Genomic DNA, 25,166 nt, shown 5'->3' with positions numbered 1-25,166 from the left:
AAAACACTGGCATGCTTGGGGAAGCCAACTGAAGCACAGAAGAAACATTACTTAAGATGCAGATAAGTGACAGCACAGAACCAGTAGGGGGGAAGTGGTCATTGAGATGGAAACTAGAGAGATGGAGTTTGGGGGCAGAACCCCTCTTTGTACCATAACTACAGACTATAACATGGTTAATGCCCTTAATTATAACACAAGACTAGAGTTAACAGTTCAGGAGGGCCTGTGTCCTACCTGTGTTTCTATGCAATGAGATAATCATATGCAAATGCTGGATGATTCATTTATTTCTCATCTGCACTCTGCATGGGATGGGCACAGTCCCAGAAGTGATGCTACATGACATATCCTCTGTCTCATGATACCAGGAGGATAAACCACCTAATGTTCTTGGGGAACAGGGAGAGGAGAGCAGCCTTACCACTGCAAGCACTGCACTGGTGCAGTGCTGGTTTCCCAGTGAGGAAAAAGTCCTCCCAGGCCTCAGGACTCCTTCAGCTGGTGATGCCCAAGGAAACTGTGGCTGCCTCCTCCCTGGAAGTGTTCAAGGCCAGGTTGGATGGGGCTTTGGGCAACCAGATCTGGTGTAAAGGTGTCCCTGTGCATGGCAGGGGGGTTGGAACCAGGCAGTTCCAACTTTATGGTTCCTTCCAACCCAAACCAAATTCTCTTTCCCCCTTTTTTTTTTTTTTTTTAATGGAATCCATAATATAGGATAGCCTCTTTGATCTGGTCATGGTAGCCTTCATAGAAGAGCTCTGTCATGTGAGAAACCACTCTGGCAGGAGCAGTTCTGGAGCCTCGGGGGCTCCTGTAGTCCAGTGGGGAGTGGGATCCCTGTGAGAAGCACAGTGCCCACAGCAGTCCTGTTTTCACTTTGGGCAGACCTGGTTTATGGGCCATTGGAGTGAAGGGACGACCCAAAAGAGGAGCACAAGCACATAATTCTCCTGTGATTTTTGCTTCTCTGGGACAGGCATCAGAGAGGAGAGAGGAAGTGAGAGCAGGGGGGAGCAGGGTGGGAGGCAAGGCAAACATCTGAGGTATGTCCCTGAAGGACCCTACCGGGGCAGAGTTTCAAGTACTCATTTTTCCAGCGCATTCTTTGCAGCAAATTTTCTATTTAGCCAAAGTGTTGACATATCAATCCTGATCCGAATTTGTATGCTGCTTTGATTCTTCAGGCAAGTATTGAATATGTAGCCGAATTCTTAATATAGAAGCAACTGGAAGTAGGTCACTTCCGCCCCTCAAATGCCATTAAAAATCGCCACTTATGCTATGGAGGAAAAGGAAAAGTTTTCCCTCTCTTTTCATCTTCCTAGGTTTCTATGGCACAAAGTGCTCCATGAAAATAAATTGGCATCAAATAAAAATAATTACTTCCTTTTTCTTTCGATTTGACTCTTTATCAGGACAATTTTAATGATATCCATCAATTTACTTTGTGGGATTCTAGTAACATACCTTCTTATTATTCCATAAATAATGGCAAAGTAAGAATCTTATGACTATTACTTTTAAATCAGAATTATGGGTTTTATAATGGATTCCATAATACAGATTTCAAAGTTTACAGTAGTTTAACCATAGACAAACATTGTATCCTTCCCTCCTTTGTAATTCAGCTGCTCTTTATTTTCTTTTTCAGCTTTATATGGTTTAAACATCTGGGCCTTCTGAGTCGTTCCATGCCTGCTTGCCTTATTAGAGGGTTTGGTGCTGGAGTTCTCCGACTGAACGCCAGAGTCCTTCCCTTTGTTTTTCTCAGTGACGTACACGAAAACTTTGAGGTGGTGTAAGAACAGAGGGATTCGTGGCTAATAAATACTTCATCTAAATGGGTGAGTGTTTGAGCTGGGCTGTTAGCTTAATTCTAACCATAAGGAGCAATAACCGCAGCATACTTCGGGTGGGAGAAGACATCAATCACTGTCACTTTTCAGCAGAGGAAAACGAGCAGCGATGGGAGAAGCTGGGGTGGATTTTAGCTTTTGGAAACTAGGATGTAAGATTTTCATCCAAGCTAATTCTTTTCTGAGTTGCTGGTGTTCCTAAACACCGTCTCACAAGTTTTATTTCAGTGATAAAGTTACTCCAGTTACTCAATAAAATTGGATGATTGATATGTGCATTCTGACAAAGGCTGGCTACAGATACGTTATTTAATTGTACCAGATCATAGGAAGACCCTCGCCCATACTGGCCCCTGGGTGTGTAGGGAGGTTTTCCACAGTAACTTCCTTGATATACCAGGACTGACATACTGGTGCTGTGCTCTGAAATTTATTTTAAATCTCTCAGCTTAGGGAGAAGTAACTTCTGTCACAAGTTAACATGCTGTCATTATCAAGCTCCCTATAATTTAAGACACTTCCTTTTCATGGTTCCTAAGTTTCATTTACATCATTATCAGCAGGCAATAAGAAGATCTGCTTTTAAACCATTATATAAGGTTTACTGAGGATAGTGATTTCTTGATGAAATTCTTTCTGATGTGGAAATGGTTTGCTTCCTGTAGTAAGTTGAATTCATTCTTTTTTAAGAAATAGAACCGGCGCAAACGTGCTATGCCTCTCAAAAATGAAAATATCTTAGGAGAGCAGTTTTTGTTATGAGCAGCTGTTGTGAGCAACTTGGCTGGGCTCTGCAGTCAGCACAATGTGAGTTCGCTCCCTTTTGTTTTGCACATTGAGGGTAAGATCCTGCCCCAAAGGTGCCAGGATAAGTTTTGTCCCTGACTGCAGGAATTCAAGACATCAACTTTAGTCTTCAGTGCAGCCTGTACCCCCCCCCCCACCCCTGCTTTCTATCTTCCCTGACAGCCTCTTCAGTGTTGCTGTGTTCTTAAAAAAACTCATTGATGCTGTCCCTTCCTATTTGCTTTTTGGATACTGGGTACATCCAAAGAAATCTCATCTTTAGCAGCAGCATCACTGCTGTCAATAGCATGATGAGGGGGCAGCTCTGCTCTGCAGTGCTGTCTGCGCCCATTACCAGCAGAGGAAAAGAGATGCCCTGTATGCCTTATCCGTTTAGAGGGGAGGCTTTTTCAGTTGCAGAGCTTCTGTCTCCTAACTATATTCACCATAGGTGCTTCTTCTTGCGGATACATTCTGCCACTTTGAAACAGCTGAGCTTTTGTAAACAAAATGGATTTTCCTCTTTAATCTGGGAAACTGCTGTCATTCAGATAACTTCTCTTAAATCTCTCCCACTGCCTAATTTCTTTGAGAGCCAGCTGACTCGTAACAATACAAAATGAGAACGAAATTAGAAGGGCATTTGCTCTCTATTTTCTCCTAATCATTATTACTCCATACATGTCAGCTTCAGATTTACACTAGAGACAATTTTGAATTAGAAGTAAGACTGGCACAATCTATCAGGATCTCCTCATTAAACTTCTTTCAATCTGTTCTATTTTTTAGTCTGTATTATTTTTCCCTCTTTTGCTATAACTACTTACAGTGTTTAATGGCCTGATCAGGGTGGAAATGTTCCTTCTGAAAAGCACGGATGACATTCCTGTACTACAATGATTACAAACAGTTTTGCCATTCACTTCAGTAGAGTTAAGAATTCTTTTTTTCTGCATGAACAGGAAAACTTTAATACCTTTTGATAGTGCTTTTTATTTACAAAAAAAAAAAAAGGAAAAAACCCTATGTCTTCTAAAGAAAATAAAAAGTAAAAGTAAATAGTTTTGTAATGTTACTTCTCCCCCACCCCAGAAAAGCATTTTCTAAGTAGAACTTTTTAATTTTTATTTCTGATTTTAGTCTGACTGTTTAAAGAGTCATTGATTAAATGGTTTCAAACGTCTTACTGTATTTTTTTCCCCACTGATATTTCTCTAAATCTTTCTTCTATTTTCAGTTTGGTTGAGGTTCATTTTGTATTCTTATGGAGTTTAAGCAGTCTTTTGAATAACAGCCAAAAGTCAGAGAACAGAAAATGGGTAATTTAGATCCTAAACAGTTTTCAACTCAAAAATATTTTAACATTGCACATGCAAAATGGACAATCTACACTCAGAAGAATGCTCTAGTGATCTTCTCTAAAGTATCCTGATACAGGCTGTGCTCTTCTATAGGAGGTGTTTTGCTTTGTGCAAGTCATCTAAATATTTATTGAATCACAGAAAAATGACTTATCAGCATACATAGGAAAACAGATTTCCAATCTGTGATTATTTCCAATTATTACTTCAAGTTTTAATATGAAGTGAAGAAAAGTGATGAGAGATTGAGCGAATGCTCTTTAATACCAGAGTCTGTAGCTTGGTTATTCAGACATTTATTAAGGGACTAGGTGATGTAGATTTAAAACTCTTTAATAAATGGGACCAAATTCCTTATAGGAATAGGGATAGGTGTAGGGATAATTTTGCTTGTTAAGCTATTAGAGGAAATTTTAATTCTTCTTAAATCTAGATTTTCTTTCTTTGGCTCTTACTACAAATACTTGGAAGGAAATTCTCTCTCTAAACAAGATATAACTTTCAGTCTGTGATGCCCTCTTTATAAAACTGTTTTTTTTTTCCTCCTATCAGCAAGAAAAACATTTTTATTTCTGACCATTCTACACTGTTTTGTTCTCCTTGTCAGACACCAAACTGAGTAAAAAAAAATATTTTAACATTTCTGCTTACCTACTAAAGTCATTCACCTCTTATTATAGCAAGTAAACTGAGGACTAATTACTTTGAAAAATTTTATGCCTTTCTTCTGGCACACAAAATGGAAGTAATTTACCAGAATGTCTGCTCTAACTGTTGAAATAGCCCTGGACTAGGAACATTCAGCAAAGAGTTGTTGCTGTATCAAAGTGTTTGCCACTGAAGAATAAATATCTCCATGCCTATGCTTCAAAGAGATGCTCCCCCTCCCCCAGCTGCTCAGGTCCCCTAATGAATGTTATTGCTGACCAGGTGTTGACAAAACACATCAGTGTTGAGACAAGTCATTGATTATACCAAAAGAGGAATCCATATCACACACCTAAATGTTGTCTGCAACCATTCTTTGATATGTCAGTAAACCTGAAGTTTACTTGCTTTGGCTTGTCTCCCATAAGTGACCATCCTGCACCCTCTCAAACTAATTTAGTAACAGTTTGGCAGGATAATCTTGACTGTATTTCAACTCAGTGTCATTAGTTTCAGAAGCACCTCCTTCCTTATAATAATGAGGAAATCCATCTTGGCACCCAAATTACTTCTGCCTATTCCACACTGGATCTCTTCAAGTGATTACTTCAACTAATTCTCTTGTAATTCATGTGAGTTACTGCATATCTTTTAATCCTGTTAAGAAGAGAATAGTGATTATTTAGTTAAGGAGCTCATTGGAAAAATGATCTAAAGTGTGCTCTGAATCATTAAACAAAGCCCATAATTGAATTATGTAACACTTGGGAGAAATTTCTGTGCTTGCTCCAGAGGGTCAGCAATGGATATCAGTTTCTAATGTATTTAACTCTGACCATGAACACAAAGAAGAATGTTTTTCTTTGTTTATGTTCCTTATTCTTCACCATGTTACCAATGAATTGATTTAGAAATTTGGGACTGGATGGTTTCTAAAATAAACAAAGTTGTTGCCCAGTTGTAATTCTTTTGAACAAAGTGAAACATCAGACAACTCATCCTGGTGACACAGCCTGACTGTTGGCCTGCTGATCAGATGTAATCCAGTATGTAGTGTATATGAAAATCAAATTTTTATTGTGTTTTGCTTTTCAATATATACACTTTATTGGTTTTGGATATGTAAAATGATTTACTGCTGCCCTCTCAAGCCCCATTCTCCCCAGCTCTCAAAAGAGATTGGTTGTTCTATTATAAAGCCTGGCTGACTTTTCACCAAGCATTCAGCAAAAGTCAAGATACCTCAGGAACATTTCGGAGAAAAAGGATATCTGAAGTGCAGTGGTGAGTGTGTCTCTTGAAAACATCTGTCCAGTCTTGCAGTAAGAAGATCTATCTATTTATCTGGTAACAAGTTACAAATCAAACCGTGCTTTTAATTTTGGTCTTATGGTAAGAATATTGCACCACCAAGTCATAGGACTGAACATGATGACTGGCTCTTTAAATGACTTAAATGGCTATTTTCAACATTGTGAAGGTAGAAGGTGTTCAAACTAGAAAAAACTGTAAAAAATATATATATATTCAACACCTCCTCCCCCCTCCTTTGTGCTTTGAAAGAGCAATTTCATAAAGCTGAAAACAATTAAGAGCTAAATCTTTTGGGAGAAAACTTTTGAACAGAAAAATGTGAACGATAATTGGGAGCTGCTTAGGAATATTTTACCAAATGCCCCAAAAGCCACAATTGAGAGCCAAGGCCACACTGGTTTAAAAACAAAAACAAAAATACCCAAACAAACAAAATAAAACCCTGACTCAAAGGAAAAATGGAAACAGAATAAAAAAAAAAAGAATTTATATAAGAATGGAAGAAAGGGAAATTTGATAGTAGTACAAGTTAGAAGGCAGGACTAGTTCAGCACTTGTTAAGAAAGAGGAAAAAAAACAACACACAGAGAACTCTGGGTAACTTCTAGACTGTCAGAAGGAAGTTTTGAAATATATTGAGAAGTTATCTAAGGATTATATTGGTCTATTGCTAACAGAAACTGGTAGAATTGTTTATAATGATAAAAAGGGGTAATACTACTCAGTAAATAGTCATGTCCTGAGTACAGAGAAAGAGAGAGGAAATATAGTTACACCAGTCATACAGTATTTAAGAAGGACATTTAGCACCTGTTATTCAAACTACTTAATTTTAAATTGGCTAGCTTGATAAACCTCAATCTAAATATTTGTTGTCATCTAGAGCTGGGAATAAATTAATCCAACACCAATATTTTAAGAGTAAGAAGGTGATCCCAGTGGCTGGAGGAATTGTGGTAGGGTGCTGAACAATTTATACGTGAAAAATAGAAGGGTCTGATTTTCAGCATCAGTCTACATAGGTTTCCAAAAAAAAAACAAAAAACAAAAACCAACCAAACAACAACAACAACAAAAAAACAACAAAACAAAACAAAACACCAACAAAACAGCTTTTGATATCTTATTTTTTAAAAATTGAGATCAATTTGTTCCTAAGGACAGTGGCACCAGAGCACTAGTATGGTATAGTTTAAAACCTCAGTAAGAGGTCTCGAATTGTAAATGTCTCAGGGAACTGGCAATGGGAGAACATACTTCCAGTGGAAGGGCTGCTCTTGACCTATACATCTTCATCACTGTTATAAAAAAAGAAAATTGATGAGGTTTTCAAGAGGGTGCTGAGACTGGATAGGGAGAAAAGTATGCTAAATAAATAAACAAATAATCTCAGAGTACTGATGCAAAGAGAGAGGATAATCTATTTTCATGTGTCTAAATGGAAGGTCATTTACCTAAGAATAAAAAATAACAGCAATACAACACAGGAACTAATGGCTGTGAAAAATCAGTGTTAATCCTTCAACTAGTCTCAGAAGATGGCTCTTCTTTCCAAATGCACAGGGCCCATCTGGAAGAAGAGGAGGTCAGATGGTCAGGTCTGAGGACTTTGTGCCTGAAAGGGTTGAAGGACCAACAGATCCCCTAGTGAGTGGTCCCAAGTAGCAGAGTGCATGATACCATGCACCTGGGTGGGAGGGCTGCTGCTCTCCTGGTTCCTCTGTCATGTCTGCTACTGCTGCTCAGCACCATGAAAATGATGGAAAAGTGGAATTTATGGCAGAAGCTATTTAAGTTATTGCAGACAAGAATAAATGGGAACTTGGTTGCACCCAGCAAACACATATGTGGGGAAAAGAAGTTTTAGAAGAAATGGTTTTCCGGTCTAGCAACAGAAAGATCAACAGTACAGATAGCAAGTACAGCTGTGGGTTGTCTACTGGTGCAATTCAAGGCAAGCATGTTTTGGGAACTAATTCTAGGAAGTCGTGCAGTCTGTGAGGTGGTCAGGCTACATGGTCCCTTACAATCTATGAAGCTGTAAAGATAGAAGTGGCCATCCAACCCAGGAAATCCACAGGGGGAGGGGAAGAGATCTACCCAGGTCTGAACATATTGCTGCAGATGTCACAACTCACATAACATTTGGAGAGTTTTACGCTAATGTAATCCATCTCTGCAAAAATGACACATCTGTTTCCACTTTCTCTTCCTTATATTATCTTTGTAACATCACTGTAGACTCCATCTGGAACTGAAATTCTCTTTAATTTTTTTAAAGAAGCGTTCCTGATAAAATCTGGCATTGTAATGATTTGGAGGCAAGGATAAGTTTGGAAAATGGAACATTTTCTATTTCCTGCCCATGTAACTATGGTCCTTCCCTCTCTGAAGACACACATGGTACAGATATATACAAATATGAATGCATTTATGCTGCATGTATACTGTGAAGAAAAAAACATAGACTAAAGGATAGATCCTTCTTTGTAGTAATAACATGCATACTAACCCTAAAACCAAATTAAAATGTGCATTTGGAGAATTAATGTAAATATTAATAAATGTGATTTCTAACCTTTTAGTATTAATAGTTGTTTTTCTGTTCCTTATTTTTATTACTTATGTTTTAAAATATCTTTTGGCTTTGTAGTGAATCCAGGCTGTTGGGTCTTGGTTTTGTTTTACTGCAGTGTAAAAGAATTTTGCCATTGACTCAGTAAGAGCCAGCTCTACTTTTACTTTTGCTTTGCAGCCTCTTTTAATTTCCTTTACTGTATGCATTAGCCTAGAGGTAATACTGTTGATTCTGTTATGGAAAGGTCCTTTTTAAATTTTGGCATTTAACCATTTCAGTGGAAGTGTGAATTAGTTTTTTGTGTACGTTTCAATGATTAATACTGAGGGGAACTATTAAACTATATACTCAAGCTGTTTTATTATGCATTTAATTGGGGAAAATATATTTAGAAATATAAAAATATTCTTGGTTAATAATGAGTGATCATCAGTGTGTCTTACTGCACTAGCATGAATAAATATGATTACTGGAAAACCTGTTTAGTCTCATATTATGTTTCCCCTAGAGATCCCAGGACAAAGCCTAATGGAAGCCTGGAGTGCAAATATTCTTTTAGTGCCTTTGGTTTAGCAATAACACTGACTTATTAATCTTGATTCAGTCACTAGCCTAGGCTGGATATCTTTCCAGGAAAAAATGAGGATTTTTTTTTTTTTCCTCAGGGAACAGGAGGAAAAGAAAAGCAATTTTTAAACATTATATTTTTAAGCAATAAATTTGTTAAATTCCCTTTAAAATCAGAGAAAGTTAATCCAGAGGGCTTTCTCAAATTTACCAGTCTTTACTGGCTGGTTAGTCAGGCACTTCAGGGTTTTTGCTGGGCAGGAGAGGAAAGATTGGGTAATACCAATCATGTGTCAAAAGTTTGAACACAGAGTAAAAGAGGGCAACTTTAAGGAGGAGTGAAGTCCTCTTTCTTGTCCAGGTTCATAGCTCAATTTAATGTAGATATTTTTATGGAGGAAGAGAAGGGAAATACTTTGCAGTGTCACATGTGGTTATAATGGAACTATCTCTGGACTTCTGCTGCTTCTTTTGTTCCCTTGTGCTTCTGTTTCCTGTCTCAGGTTTGGGAAGGAAATGCATTGCAGCTCCAACACAATGACCTAGTCCTTCACAGTGTGCATGAAAGGTCTGAGAACTTGTTAATGGCGATGGACTGGCAATATCCTTTTTTTCCTTATGAAAGCTGGCAGTGCAGAACTCATGACTTCACTCATGCTTTTTCTCAGTAATTTTATGTATGTGATGACAATATTCAATAGACTCTTAGTCTGGTAAAAGCTATCAAGGATCTTGAAACCATGGTCATTCTTCAACCTTTCTATCAAAGAAAGAGATTTCTAAAAGATTTTCTTGTGACCGAAAATCTTCTCTAAACTGCTTAACCAATAATAATGCCCTTAATCCATCCAGTCTGTCTAAGACTATAATATTGTTACAGAGGTTAAATTTTCCGACCTTTGAAATTGGTGCTTCTTGTCCTCAAAATGAAATCAGTCTCTTTTTATCTTTTTTTTTTTTTCTTTTTCCTTTTTTTCTCTCCCTTCCTTCCTGCTAGATATCTACTTGTCTAATCTGGATAGCTATCTATCCGTCTAACCTAGATAGACTGATAAATAACTAAGAGAATAAAATCACAAGAGCATCTATTTTACCAGCTCTTGAAACATTATATATCAGTTCATGCTACAGTTTGTGGGGCTATTTAACCCCAAAAAACCTGTTAGTTGGGGAAGTCTAAGCATAGAAGATAAAGTCTTCTTTAATTTATAAAGGAAATTATGGAGCAACCCTTTAAAGCATGGGAAGATTAATGTTGCCATTAGAGGACACTAGATCAGCTCTCTTGCTGCATCATGTAGCCTTGGCTGTCAGTGATACTAGTAAATAGTTATAATGGGGCTGAAGATTTCTCAAGTGAACCAGGTGAAGTGGGTGTGTAAGTGTGCATGGAGCAGCAATCTCATATGTTAACAAGTCCTCAGTAATTAAGAATGTTGTAACATTTCTTGGTAAACTGCTGGGTGTACACACTTTATTTTTTCTTAATTATTTTATTTTAGTTTATTTTATTTAAATTTTTTAAGAGGGCCAGGCCCTTATACTGAGTCTCTAAACAAACTGTCATCATATGCAAATTTTATTTTAGCAGAAATGGGGTTTGAGTTACAGAGGAAAAAACATAAGGCTGGAATTCAGAAATAATTCTAGTCTTACAAAGATTTTTAAAAGCTTAGTGGCAAAAGAATCACATATCCAATGATTCACTTTTTTTTTTTTTGTTACCAATCAAACTAGATTTAGATTGAAAACTCTGAAAGTTGTCATCTCAAATGAAATAAACCGAGAGCACTGAGCTATATTTCATTGTCATATTATTCACTATCATATTATTGAAAAGTTATTGCAAGCAAAAATGGCAATATAATTTAGGTTTTGATTCACTTCACTTCACTTGATGCACCTTCCTATGACAGAGATGGATAATTAAAGTGTAGATAAATAGGAATGAACTGAGTATACCTACTTTGTGCTGTTCAAGCAAGAAAAAATGTACTCAATGTAAGTGGGAATCTGTTGTCTTTGACTGGGGCTCATGGGTGCCTGAATTTTCTGTAAAGTTCCTTGTAATTTCCTTTGTTTAAATGAAAGAAATCTTTAAGGAATTTATCAAATTTGCTGGATGCCATTTTTAATCTGTAAGATTAAACAATCTGAAAATATTGATTTTAGGCGTTGAGCAAAATTGACCCATGGAATGAGAACACGCTACTACTTTAATACAAAGAGGTTGATGCTGAACTGACTTGGGCATTATATTTAATTATGTTTGTCATATTTTTTTTTCACCATAAAAATGGAACTGACAACTTTAAGTAAGATTTTCCCATTTGCAAAAATGAAAAAGGAATGGTCCATAAAGTTTGGGCATACTTTTGATTTATTTATACTTTCTTTATATTAAAAAAAAAAATGTTTCAAACTGTAAATGCTTTCCGAGTAAAGTACCAAAAAATGCTTTCTTGTTTGAAATGTTTTGTCATATAAAACACAATCTTCCAAAAGCTTTTGGTTTCCTAGAAACTGGATTCTTTGAAACAAATTCTGTCATTTGTCAAAAAAATTAATTCAATATTAGTCTTAATTTGAACTGATATGAGCATGAGAGGAGAGTTCAGCCACATGTGTCCATTTGCTCCTTCTAAGACCCTTTATGAAGAGTCCAATTGCAGCATGGTCATATCAGATTTAATATATCCACAGATCTTCTCTGAGATAGTCAGTGAGAAACATTTTAACAGTGGTGGTGTGTGGGAGCCTGCGCGTGTGCTCATGCTTTGGAAGTTTTCTTTGAGGATTTGGATTGCGATTTTGTTCAGTTTTACATAAGCCATTTAGTTTTAATGGAAGCTTTGATCATTGATGGAAGAAAACGGCTTTCATTAATCACATTCAGAACACAGAGGATGACTTAACGGCTAAGTGTGTGCTTATGTTTGTACACATGCTTCCGTCCCAGTGTGCAAATTTTCCCTCTGTCCCCCCCCCCCCCAAACACTAATTTCTGATGGAAAGATTGAAGCTGATAAGGCATAAAGTCTCTTTCAATAAACATAAAACCCACAGAATCACAGTTTTTGTCACTTAATCTAACTTTGAAAATTGTCAGAAGTCATTGGTTGTGGAAATGGTCAAAAGAAAGAGCTGCAGCATTACAGAGAAAGTTTTCTTGTTTAACATCAATGAGAATGGTCATGTGAGGATTGCTTTAGGAACATGCAGCTGTGGAGAGGCAGGGATTGATTACACAATTTCATAGACTTTGCAAAATGTGTTTTTACTGAAATAATAGTAGCAAAAATGATAAATAATTCATCTTAAAATAAAGCTTTTTACTACAGTGAAATTCATGCTAGTTGGAATGTATTAAACTACCAGGCAAGTCAAATATCAAGATAATGGCACAGGAAGATAAAAAGAAAAGAATAAAAGAAAGACCTGCTTTTAGTCCCTGTTCTGTTCTGTTAATGGACCACAAGAAAATCTCAGTTCCAGTAAAATCAATGTATTTTTGTATTTTTATACTGGATTCACTTGATCCTGATGCTCCCCACCCCCCAATAAGATGCATAAAGAACTTAAATCTACAACTTTACATACATTCATTGAAGAAACAATGACAGTAGCTAACCCCTGAGGTTTATGTTAGCTTATTTTCTGCATGAAAAAAAAAAACAAAAAACACATACAAATGAAACGAAAACAAACAAACAAACCAAGCCTTAAGGAGCTTGCTAAATCAGGAATTACAGTAGTGGATGGATTTCTTATAATAAACTAGGCCCACATATTCTTAAGTATACAAACATCCCAAGTGTTGTAAAATAAGTCGTTGAATATCACTGTATGGTTGGAGACTGGAGTTTCAGCCATAATTCTAGATTTCTTTTCCCTGTCTGTATACAAGCCAGAACACTAACCTTGTTTTCATAACATTCCTGTTTAACTATATTTTGTTAATAGGGTGTTTAACTACGTTTTGTACAACATATAATCAAATATAACCAGGTCAGAGTGTAAGAAGATCAGTCTCTCTTTCTATTTCTTATATGATGTGTTGACAGGATGGGACATAGTACCAGTTTTGCCTTTTTTTTTTTTTTTCCACATTTCCTCCAAAAAGCACAGCTTTTCCTGCAGTTTTCTGAAGAAAAATGACTTGCATTTCCAAAGGTTTGGGTTTAGTACTGTTTGGCAGTGGACAGAAAACAGTATCACATATGATATTTTTATTCACAGTAGTCTTTCTGAACTCTTCGAAGTGTTTTCTTTGGAGCCTGCTGCTAATTCAGGGGAAGCCAGGCAGCTGACTAAGAGTTGATTCAGTGTCTTTCAGCTGCCTTGTGCAACCAAGTGTTCTTGGTTGCACTTGTACTACTACGATGCAATACGATAAGCTCTCAACAACAAATGGAACAGAAAGCAAGTATTAGTTTTCACCAGCTCTGAACATGATATTCCTCTCTGCTGATTTTTTTTTAATCCTTTGTTCATAAGTAACTTCAAAAAGCTTGTAAAGCTGATGGATAGGAGAGGCTTTCATTGGAGATGAATTATGTGCTTAAGCTATATACCCTCTTGCACAGGTGGTTTTGGTCATAGTGGAGAGCTTGTGTCATGCCGTAGCTGCTCGGGTATTCTCAGCAGTATCTTATCTGTGATCTCACACCTCCTGATCAGAAGGCACCCCTCTGATGTGTCCCCAGGGTGAGTGATAGGATCAATCCTTCCAAGGACCATTGCTGGTAATTCCTTTCCAAGGTCAGCATATCTCTTTTCTGTTAGTTATCAGGACTCTGATCTCACTACTCATTCACTAGTGAATCAGGAGAAAATCCACTGCCACAGGAGCATGTGCTTTATCATTTTAAATTATATCAGGAATTCACTTCTGAAATGAATCCCCTGTTATCCCCACTTTTTGCAGCTTGTTCACTCCAAGAGCACACCACTATGTTGACCAAACTGGCTAGCTTTCAAACCAGAAGATGAGATCTAGCCAGGCTTGTAATGTGCTCACACAGATGTGAAAATACAATAGAGAAGCTGGATCTCCAGGATCAAGTTTTTCTCTCTGAAGAGATGCTCTTATTTAATCATTGAATCATAGAACCACTGCTTAATAATGCAAATACAGTCAGTATTTCAGTTTCTTATTGTGAACACAGATATACATTGGTGTCTGCTGGAAACCAGTGACTAAGCAGCTTTGCAGGATGATATCTTTTAGCCACAACTTTCCTCCAGATCTTGACCCCACTCTACCCACTGTCTAAGCATGGATGTTTCCCTCCTTGGCCCATCTCTCGTGACTCAGAGTGAAGGCTACAGCTTCCTTCCTGCGTGACAGCAGAGTGACCAGCTGCCACACCTCTCTGCTGATGGATTGAAGTGTTTTCAGTCTGAAGTTGCATTCCCTCCAGCTGCTACTGATGTATACAATTTTTACTAGGCAAGAATAAAGGGATTTAAGGGAAGAAAGAATAAAAGTGAATTGTCAAAGGAAATCCTGCTATTGGTTTCCACTATTTCCTTCTATTGTTGAATGTCGCAGATGCTGAAGTAAATTTCTACCAAGATGGGAATCCCACGTTAACTATTGTCATCCATGTTTGGTCATGACCAGCAGTTAAATCATTCTTCATTCTCATTTGAACAGCCAGAGTGAACAGTGGTATTTCAGACATTTTTCTGAGTAAGCATGCATAATGCTTCCCACAGGTCGTTGTCCTCTGAATTGGGCCAAAAGCATTGAAATAAAAATATTAAACCTTCCATAAACTTTCTGGCAGCTCCTATGGAATCACATAGAGGAGGATGCTTGCCAAAACAAGCAACTTATTTAAGTACTATTGTTTTGATTCTTTTTTCTTCCCTAGCTTTTTAGATTAATTTGAATGGAACATAATTTAATTCCTCTATGATACTGTTGATTTTGTCCCTGATGAGTTGTCTAGGAATTTTCTAAGAATCTCTTCCAACCCTGAAATGGTTCTGAAATTACCAACCCCTGAAGACATAAATTCTGAGAAAGGGGCAATCCTTGTTTTTTAAATTTACTGCTTAAAAGAGGGTTTAAAATGCTCATTGTGAATTAGTTCTAGCACTGCTATGTCTGCAAAGGGACTTCACAGTCCTCCTGCATTGATGAGACATGACATTATCCTTGCAGGCTTGACTGTATTTTCTTTGTGTGAGCATGAACAGCCTTCACTGGGTCAATGTATGTCCAGAATGTTCACCCTGATCTGCAGCCCTGCTTGCAAGGCACAAAAATGGTCCCAGAGAGAAATCACCCGAAGAAAGAATCCAACTAATGGGACTAGCAGTTAATACTTGTTAATACACTGCAGATGCAATGGGTGGAAGAGTAGAAAGCCAGTGACTCAGCTAGTGAAGTGATATAACAGGCAGTGTCTTTAATAACTGTGTTACTTAAGAGAGAGAAAGAATCTAAAAACTGTCTGAACATGACCCATAGAGATTTCCTCCAGAGGACAGACTTCTAGCTGTGGCAAATCTGCTGGTCTTCTGCACCCCACCACTCCCTGCTTTCTGCAGTAAGCGGCGTGGGGACATGCAGGGGGCCCAGCTGTGACAGGACATACCGTGAGCGGCTCCAGGCTCCACCTATGCCGATCTTAGCCCTGTGGCTGAAATTACTCAAGTTGTTGGCATTGCTGGAAAAGCTGGCTTCAGAAATTTCCAGTCTCCTCCTCTGCCCTGGTGGCTTACATCCCCCATGCTAGTGTTTGCCATACCCTCAGGTTGCACTTCTGTGGCAAATTAAGCCAATCTGTGTCAGCACAGCCATGGTCTCATCTTAATACTTCTCTCTGGCTCCCCCACTGCCTCTCTTGTACTAACTCTGAAACTCTGCAGAAAACGCTAATGGGTTTCTGCTAAGCGCTTTGAACCAGATCCGAGTCACTGGGAGCCATCAGTGCCAGTGTAAGAGGAGTGGAGAATGTGAGAGAAAGGGAGGGAGGATTGTGGTAAAGCCAGTATAGATTGGTTTAATCTGTTGAGAAACCTCATCCTCATTGCACAAAAACAACAGCATGTGGGGCTGCTCAGTAAGCTGAATTACTGAAATAATCTATTTGAAAAAAAAAAAAAAAAGGCAAAAATGCCTTTCTCATAAAGAGTTGCATTGGTATGTCTGAGGGGACAGCAAACTGCAGCAGAGTTGCTGTGTGGTCACCAGGGCTCTTAGTCCATCCCATAAATTTTCTCCAGAACCAAACAGTGAAGAGCATATGCAAAATCAGGAAAAAAATAAAGTTATTTTTGTTTATTTATTTATTTTTTACTGAAAGTGCTAGATTTTGATTTGGGTTGGAGGTACTTAATTAGAATAACCTATTTAAATAGCTCATTTTATTATATTGAACATAAATGTAGATATTCTGCATCTCAAGTCAGTCAATGCAAGCTGCTGTGTCCTTCAGGAAAGATATTTAACTCTCTTAAGTATGTTTGCCAGAAATATTGGGGTATAAATAATCACAACAGGGTGGTTTGAACAAATTAAAACCAGTCTGCTAGACTGACAACATGCTTACTTAACTAGAGATACAGTAATGAGCTCTTTGATGTCATTCTAATTGAAGCAGCTTCCCCATATAATTTTCTTTTTCATTTGAATGCCTTCAGTTATGTTTTTGTTTCTCATTGAAGTGAAATAGCATTTATTTTTATTTTTAGATGAAGCATCACCTGCCTTGAAACATTTTTATATAAAATATTTATAATTTTGACAGGATTCAGGCACATGATGTATATTTATTCGTGTGAAGGAAGGCAGAGCTTTCTTCCTCATTAAGCATACAGATAATTTGAGTAGCTGAATAAATGTTTCCTTCATCTTTCTATCTAAACATGTCTGTATGAGCGTTATGCATTAAAAAGCTGTGTCAGTAGTTAAATGGATTTAACTACTTGCCAGGACAGGGAATGTAGTAGGGTCATGTGCTGCATCTTGTCCTCTTGCTGCTCATCAAAGAAGGATGTTAGGAGACAGCAACCAGCTTTCTGGGTGCTTCTTTATGGACTAAACTCCTAGTTGTTCAGGATCTGTACATCTCTCCTAGTCTCAGTTGTTCTGCTCCATGAGTACCCACACCACATGATTCGGGTTTAATTTCCATAACACTCCAGAGAATCTCCAGAGCATAAAACTACTACAGTCCCTGACCTTTAGCTATGCATTTTTGGTTGGTTTGCATGTCATTATTTCTTTAGTACAACAACGCCTTTGTGTTCCTGTATGGAGACTTTACAGAAGATTTGCCTTTCTTTCATGGGACAGTATCATCATAAATACTCTACTTCCAATGGAGTTGACAGCAGTGCTTTATAGGTGTGGACATGAAATTGTTTCATGCCTTGCACCTTTTTCTTTAGGAAAAAAAAAAAAGCAAGATACTCAGAATATATCACTCAAGACATTAGTAACATCTTCAAAGGAATGAGTGCTAAAGTGAACAGAAGAGTGATGTGACTGGTTTGCACACTCTGTGAGGATACTTTCAGAGCTGTGAAAAAATGGGTTTCATCACAGGGCACAGCTATGTCCCAGATCTGCTCAGATGACTTCAAAGAAACCAAGAAAATGCAAAAGTCAGCCTTGTGGCACATTAAGTTGTAGTTGATGCCTTCTACTGAGATTTATGACTATATCTGGGAAAAAAGAAGTCTTTCTGTTCTCTGTCCTAAATGAAGCAACAGCTACCCTTATAGACAAGCTCTTAAAGGACTGCGGGTGCTGTCTCAACAGTTCTACTTTCTTGGGTTGGGAAAAACAGAAAAAAGAAACCCTTAGTGGAGGTGAGGGAGAATGCGAGTATTTTGGTGTTTTGTGTTACATAGTTCTGTTTCTTGTCAAATCCTCCTCATTTCTGTACAATTCATAGACTACTTTACAGGAAAACAAACTGTAATGGTTAGCATCTGAGGAATCCATAGGCAAAAACGACTTTAAAGACTCCCTTGGGCCAACCCCAAAATGCACAATTTATTACACTAATTTGGATTAATGAACTTTGACAGCAAGATTCAGAGTTGCAACAGCTTAAGTGACTTAAATAACAGAGGATTGTTTTCAGAGATTCTGAACTTCTGCTGTTCCCAGTGAATGCAGCAAGAAAATAGAGCACAGAAAGATTTTTCCTGTACCCCACAGCAGTTCATACTTGGGAGCATAAAAATCCCCATAGATGAACTCACAGTATGTGCTTTAATCTTTTTAAATGTTGGATAGAACTCACACTAAATTAGCTAAACTACCAAAGCTTCAGAACAATATCTTAGCAGGCAGTTGGGTAGATCTAAAACCTAGAAATGTATCTTGCATGTATCAGGGGTTTGTAGCTGTCAACATCCCCATTCTATATAGACAATTTGTCGGATGACAAAGAGGGACCTTTCTAGAGAACAGTGCTATGGAAAGACAGTGCACAGCCAGAAGTGGAGAACCATCGGTTTATTTTCCCTTCCTTTATTATTGCAATATTAAACAGGATCATCATTATCTCTCTAATGTGGCCAAGTATAACATGTCTAGAACTAATGCAGAGGTGCCAGTTCCTACAGTAGTCCTTAAATGCATATACTTCCTGAGAAGTATCCTTATCCTGTTTGACATTAAATTTTCATTCTTAATATTTGCATTATTATAGTTATGAGTTATTAAGAATATAGATAATATATTTTTCAAAGTTTCTGCTGCCTTGGAACATCAAGTAGTAATAAGAAATTCATTTCTGTTGAAATTTGTCTTAAGGCACAATAACATATACTTCCCTTCCTTTTATACAGCTATATTCTTCTTTTAAATCATACTTGCTCACAGTCCTAGAGATTTATTTGGGGATTTTTTATTTTTATTTTTATTTTTATTTGTCAATTAGCATGCCCACTATGGCTCACAGTATTGATTGCAATGAAAAAAGATACCTCAAGACTCAAATATCAGATGTTTAGATGAAGAGGAGCAATAGATTAAAAGCAACCATGACAAGGTGGTAGCACTCAGTCTCAAAATGCAGAGCCAAAGCAGTGCCAGCCACAGCTGTGTGAGCTTTTCCAGATTAAGTTTTTAAGGTGCTTGAGAGTAGACAGAGAACATTGTAGCTACGGAAGTTCAACAAGACAGGCAGGTGCCTGAACCCAAATTCCTTACATCACTTGTGAACTCAGAGATTAACAGACTGTTTGAAAGACACTGTTGAAAAGCTCAATAAAAGGAAATTTGCAGCAGGACTCTTTGAGACTTTGCTGTGTATCAATATATACTGGTGTATATCCATGTACAAGAACATGTCCTATGATATGGGTCAATATTTGCAAATAATCTTCAAATATACCAATTTTTAAGATTCTTAAATATTGTAAAATCAAGCTGACCATGTTTTCTGCCTGCAGTTATAATCTAGCCAGCTTTCAAGGGAAGAAGCAGTGTGTTTCCTGTGACATTTTTGGCCCTGACGCCTCTGCTCCATCTTTGGCTGATGCTGACCTAACCTCATTGCTAATTGTGATGTATTAACTTCCATAAAGGGGTCAAAATCTGTTCTCTAAAAACTAGCAGATAAATCTCCTGGACTAAACTGTTCAGATTTTTATTGAACTTGAGCTAGAGCTGTATTTTCTAAAAAGCCCTTGCCAGAGAATGTATATATCAAAATGTACACGTATATACTTCACATTCTGAGTTTTGCTCTCTGGAGAGCAGCATATGTTTTCCTCCAGAAGAGGAGTAGGGTAGTTGCTCATGTTTAGATGTTTAGAAGATTAGCTGCCAAACTCTGTTTTCAGTTAAACCACTAATAAAGGAATTCTTTCTAGATTTTCCACTGAAGTGTTTTGGAGTGAGTGGCCAGAAGGCACTGTAACTAAAAATTAAAAAAAAAAAATAGAAAAAACATATTAAAAAAAAACATCTTTTATTTTTTTGTTGAGGTTGCAAAAACGGAAAGGTCTTTGAGATACTTAGTTCCAGCAACACCAGTGTGTCCCAAAGCTCTGTGTATCCTATGGTTCCTATGGTTGGCACTAGTAGCAAATGTAAAACGACTGGTTTTTGATAAGTGATTTTTTGCCAGAAAAAAATAAAGCAGAGCTGGTTAATATTACTAAGTATCTACTGCCAAAGATAATATAAAGCAACACTTAACATTCAGTGCATTATTCTTGACATCAAAAAAGCTCTTGTTAACATTAACACATGACTGTGTAAAAGAGATCAAGGCAGAAGTGATAATCCACCTATTAAAAAAAAATACTTGTTACTAAAAAAATAGGTATGTGAGTTTTTTGAATGCCCTTCAAATCTGGGAAGAAAAAAGCATTAAGATATTATGTTGAGAAGTTTTATTTTTAACCAAAATTTTAATTACTTTGGTGTCTGAGTCATGAATATAACGTCTATCTTTTCTGCATGGGATTTTTTACATTTTATTGGACAATTTTCTACTTTTTTACACATGGCCTGTTACTGTATCCTTTGTTTCAGGGAGTGGTATCTAGCCATATAAATAGCTAGGATTAACTGCATGCCTAAACTCTGAAGTGGAACTACTTGCATAAGGAACTACTACTCAGTGGGAATAAAACAGAATTGGGTGTAGAATTATTTGTTTATTACTCATCAGGCAGAATTACTTGACCACCCAAATGAAGTCCCTGAGGCAGTATCTGAGAGCCAGCAGTAAAAAAAACAGATCATGCTCTTACAAGTGGTCTTTACAGTGGATTTTTTTCTTTAGTTTCAATCTGGACATTTTTTTTATTATTATTATTTTTTACAGCTTATTAATGACAGGGTTAAGAAGAGAGCATTTGAACTTAATTAATGATGTAAGATAATACATATAATTACAATATGAAGAGAAGCTAAAATATCTTGGTACGTAAAAGTGGCTGTATTCATTACCACAGTAATTAACCCACATATAACAGGACTTCTCAAACCAAATTCTTCAAGCTAGTGACAAATTTGGATGGCTTTCTTAAACTATAAGAACCTCGCTGGCGCCATCCGACTTCCTCTGAAGTCAATGGAAATTTTGGAAGTAAACAATGAGATAGTTTGGAAAACAAAATGAAAAAGTCACCATTAGTGAGTCATGAAATCTGGAAACAAACTTCAAGGGAGTCTCTACATTGTTCAGCCTCCTTGTAAGCACACAAACCAGAAATTTTACACTTCTTTCTTTTCTAGGAGAATACTGAGATATCCTTGGTTCAATATCGAGTCCATGTTGTACTCAGAAGGTCTGATTCTGCTTTCCAGCTTTTTAAAGCCTGATGTATCTCACCAATTGTCAGAGATTTGGGTATTCAAAGCCAAAGACAGAGACAGAGGTCTCGTAAGACTTATTCCTGATCATCTGAATTGTCTCTCTTGTATAAAAAGGGCTAGGGTTTTTACAGAAATTTTTATAAAGCTACAGTTTTTATACTGTAAATGTTTTCCTAAGGAGTTTTTTGGTAACTTGAACAAAGAAAAACTATGACAGATAAAATTGTGAGAGCATTCCTTGGAGTGAGCATACACACAGAGACTACGATTAGAGCAATTAATGACAATGTAATCTTTCTGAATTAGAGACCCTTGCTTTGTAAGGTAAAATGAGATAACATTTTCACACACAAGATCCCTTGTTACTCAAAGGGTGAAAAATGTTCACATCGGGATAGAAGACAGGAGTAAACACGACTGGCATGGAGTTAAACCCCCTGTGAAAGGACTATGGGAAAGGCCACTCCAATAAGTGCATAATTGTGCAAATAAGGATTTCATCCACTAGTCTGCCATGGTTTCTCGGAATACAACGGCTGTTCAGTTTGAATGGATTGTGCATATATCGGAGTCCTGCGTACTGGCTGTCAAAGCTCTCTCTTCAGACAAAGCTTTATTGTTTATTTTAATGTTTTATAAGTAATGTTGAGGGAGCAACAAACCTCTTTTCCCCACCAAAACCAGATCCCGTTCAGAGCAAAATTTAGAAGGCACGTCCTTGTTAATTTAAACTACAGAATAGCCTCTCTGTGGTCTGTGCTAAAAATCCATTTGAAGGCAATGTCCTTTCCCTAAGTTTAAATGGACCATGGTGTTTTGTGTCAAAATAAAAGCATAGACTGACCCTGACCCTCTGTCTGGCCAAGCCATTTTCTGTCTGCAAGTGGAGGCAGATGCAGAAAGAAAGGACATTTCAGTCTCCTTTTTACTCCCTTCCCACATTTTTTTCTCTCTTTTTTTTTTTTTTTCATTTACTCATAGTATAGGTGAGAACGACCTCACTCAGAGCTTTTCAGGGCTTTAGTATATTTCACCTAGCTATGTCTTCTCCAGAAAATGCTGAAGTGAGAAATACCCCTCATACCGTGGATGTACAGTAAACATGAGCATTGTATGCCTCTTGCACTTGAGCTGCAAAGTGCATAGCAGAGATATTGTGTTACTTTTTATTTGTTTGGGATTTCATTCCTGTGCACTGCCAGAAATGGTGAGAGAAGCTGCAATATAGTGGTTTTAACTTGCACATTTTCTAAGTTTTAGTCTCTTGAGCATGATTTTGAAACCTTTAGTTTCAAGTAGAGATGTTATTTAATAAATAAGTTTTCTGTAATTACTTAGCAATGAGTCTTAGGACTATTTGCGTCATTTTGATTGCTGGAAATCTATATTTGTGCTTCTATTATAATAGATAGATATTAACTCATGAATATTAGACTTAAAATTTTGTTTCCATTGGCAAGTGAATATTATTCATGTATAGAATTGTTTCATAGGGAATAAAAACTGTACAATGGCTAAGATGTTTTCATTTATTTGTAGTTCCTAAAGAAGACCAGAAGTCGATCAAATCGCAGCCCACTGACTCCCTTACTACTTACCAAGAGAGCTATAATCACCACTCCTGTCCATGGGTTAAACAGGTCCCTTCCTGGTGAAGAAGTGGGACGTATAAGACCTCAGGGCAAATTACATTAGAATTTCAGATGTTACAAATATTTGCATGGTATTTAAAATAATGTATTTTTCCTGAGAAAAAACTAGTTTGGTCCTTGCTTTCACTGTTTTCCAAAGTCTTCTGTTCTAAAACAACTGTGGGTAGCTGGGGCTATATTATATTATTCTGTCATTTCCTTGAGATGTCATTCCTCAAGACAATATGCCCTCTTTTTTTTTTTTTTTTGGGGGGGGGGGAGTGAGGGAGAGGGGACAAAGAGGAAAAATAAAAACAAAATATCTCAGTGGCCCATACCATACGTTTTAGGCTGAAGTCTTAAACAAAAATATGAAGAACTGAACATATAAAAATGAAGTGCATCTTGGTTAAACGAACAAAACAAATGGTTCTGACCTTTCTTCTAAAAAAAATATTTTGTATGTAAATATAAACTTTTTCTCTTCTGAAAAATCTTAAACGCCAATGCAAGCACATTCCAAAATAACCCCTGGAGTGGACAGTCCAATGTAAACAATAATGGCCCAAAAAAACCTTTTTGGACCATTGATGAGCTTTCCACTTTTCTTCAAACTGACAGCCAAGGAGAACTAAGTGTGGGGGTACATGCAGCATATCAATAAAGCAGGGATGATGTCAAATATCCTATCAAACTGAGAATGTAATAATGTAGGCTCCCTGCATTCACTGAAGGGGCTGAATGGAAAGTGACCATCATTGAAAGCTTGCCACCTCAGCACAGCTTACTTCCTCTCCACAGTACTTTGTGTCCTTCTAGTGCCAGACATGTGCTAGGGACTGCTTGCTAGTGTGGGAAAACAACGTGCTGTGCTCCCTGGTGAATTGCCACAAGGCAAAATTGAAGATTACCTACAGCTTTTATTTATTTATTTATTTATCTATTTATTTATTTATTATTTCTCATACCTCAAAATTAAGGTCACTGTCTGCTGCTTGGTTTTATACCAAGGGTTGTATGCTTTATTGATTTAAAATAAAAGTTTTCACTAAAATCTTTTGGATGTGCCTTGCAGAATGCTGTTCATCTCACCGATTTTAACTGGAGGCCTGATCATCTGAACGTTAAACCCTCAGTGCTTTGCTGAGCTGGGGCTTGTTTTGCTGCCTTTCCTTTTTCATCTTCTTTCAGTAATATTCCAGGACAGAGGTAAGCATGTAAGCATATGAACAAGTATCTGGGTAAACTGTGTGTGGGAGGGACATGGCCTCTGTGTCTCCATAGCAAAATGGTGCTTTTGGTATCAGTAGATTTCCACTTGGAAACAAATAAATTTCTTGCCCACTGAGTGCCCTTCCTGCCTGGCAAACCATGACTGAACAACACTCCCCTTCACTGCCTTTGTGTGGAAGGTGCTGAGGGAACATATCTGAAGAGATTTTGCCTTTGTTTTGGGCTTTTGAAGAAAACCTTGGGGTCTTTGCATTTGTTTGGAGATCCAGACACTACTGCCACAGTTCCTCCTTCCACATCATTCCCGTTTCTCTCCTGACCTTTGCCTGGCCGGAGGAAGGAGAGAAAGGGAGGGTAGAGAGACTTACTTACCCAGAAAACATTTAATAAATCACCACAGCTTTGTTTTCTACATTCTGTCCACACAGACATCCACAAAATGAGAATCTCCTTTGCACGTAGCACCACAGGAATCTTCAACTTTACAGAGTACACAATGCAGGGGCCTCTTTAAAGGAAAATTCAGGCACCATAAATGGATAGTTTCACAATCTTTCAAAATCTTCCCCTGAAAAAAAAACTTTCACTTTTTTTTTCCCTTTTCTTTTTTTTTTTTTTTTTTTTTTTTTAAATTTAGGCATACTTGAATAACAAAAGAAATTTCCTGCAACTGCTCTGTTTGGCTTTCCTCTACTCATTTTCATAACAATACTGGGACCACAGGGTTACACGGGGTGTGTACCCACTATATCGTCTTCCTTGCACAGAAGGACGCTGAGACACTGGTTTGTACAGGTGGGTAGGAAGATAAATTCTTTTAAAGTAAACTCTTCAGAAAGTTCAGGTTGAACTTCCAGAGCTTGAACTTGAAGATGGTGATAGGAT

The 25,166-nt window shown here is 37.4% G+C and overlaps 1 long non-coding RNA gene across 2 annotated transcripts in view; it reads left to right on the top strand.

The window, feature by feature from the left end:
* LOC308188624 overlaps positions 1-25,166 on the top strand; it is a 32,950-nt gene that overhangs the window by 5,716 nt on the left and 2,068 nt on the right. Inside the window, exons 3-6 of one of the 2 annotated variants that reach the window (XR_013945653.1) lie at positions 1,655-1,847; positions 22,957-23,140; positions 24,124-24,257; positions 24,919-25,076. This is a non-coding gene — a long non-coding RNA (uncharacterized lncRNA). The remainder of the gene's footprint in view (positions 1-1,654; positions 1,848-22,956; positions 23,141-24,123; positions 24,258-24,918; positions 25,077-25,166) is intronic. The other variant, XR_013945652.1, reaches the window with a different exon arrangement.

Source organism: Anser brachyrhynchus (genome assembly GCF_964034855.1).
Source record: "Anser brachyrhynchus genome assembly, chromosome: 2".
In the NCBI taxonomy this organism is placed as follows: Eukaryota; Metazoa; Chordata; class Aves; order Anseriformes; family Anatidae; genus Anser; species Anser brachyrhynchus.
The sequence above is the reverse complement of the archived record's forward strand: the minus strand, read 5'-3'. Positions and strand labels throughout refer to the sequence as shown.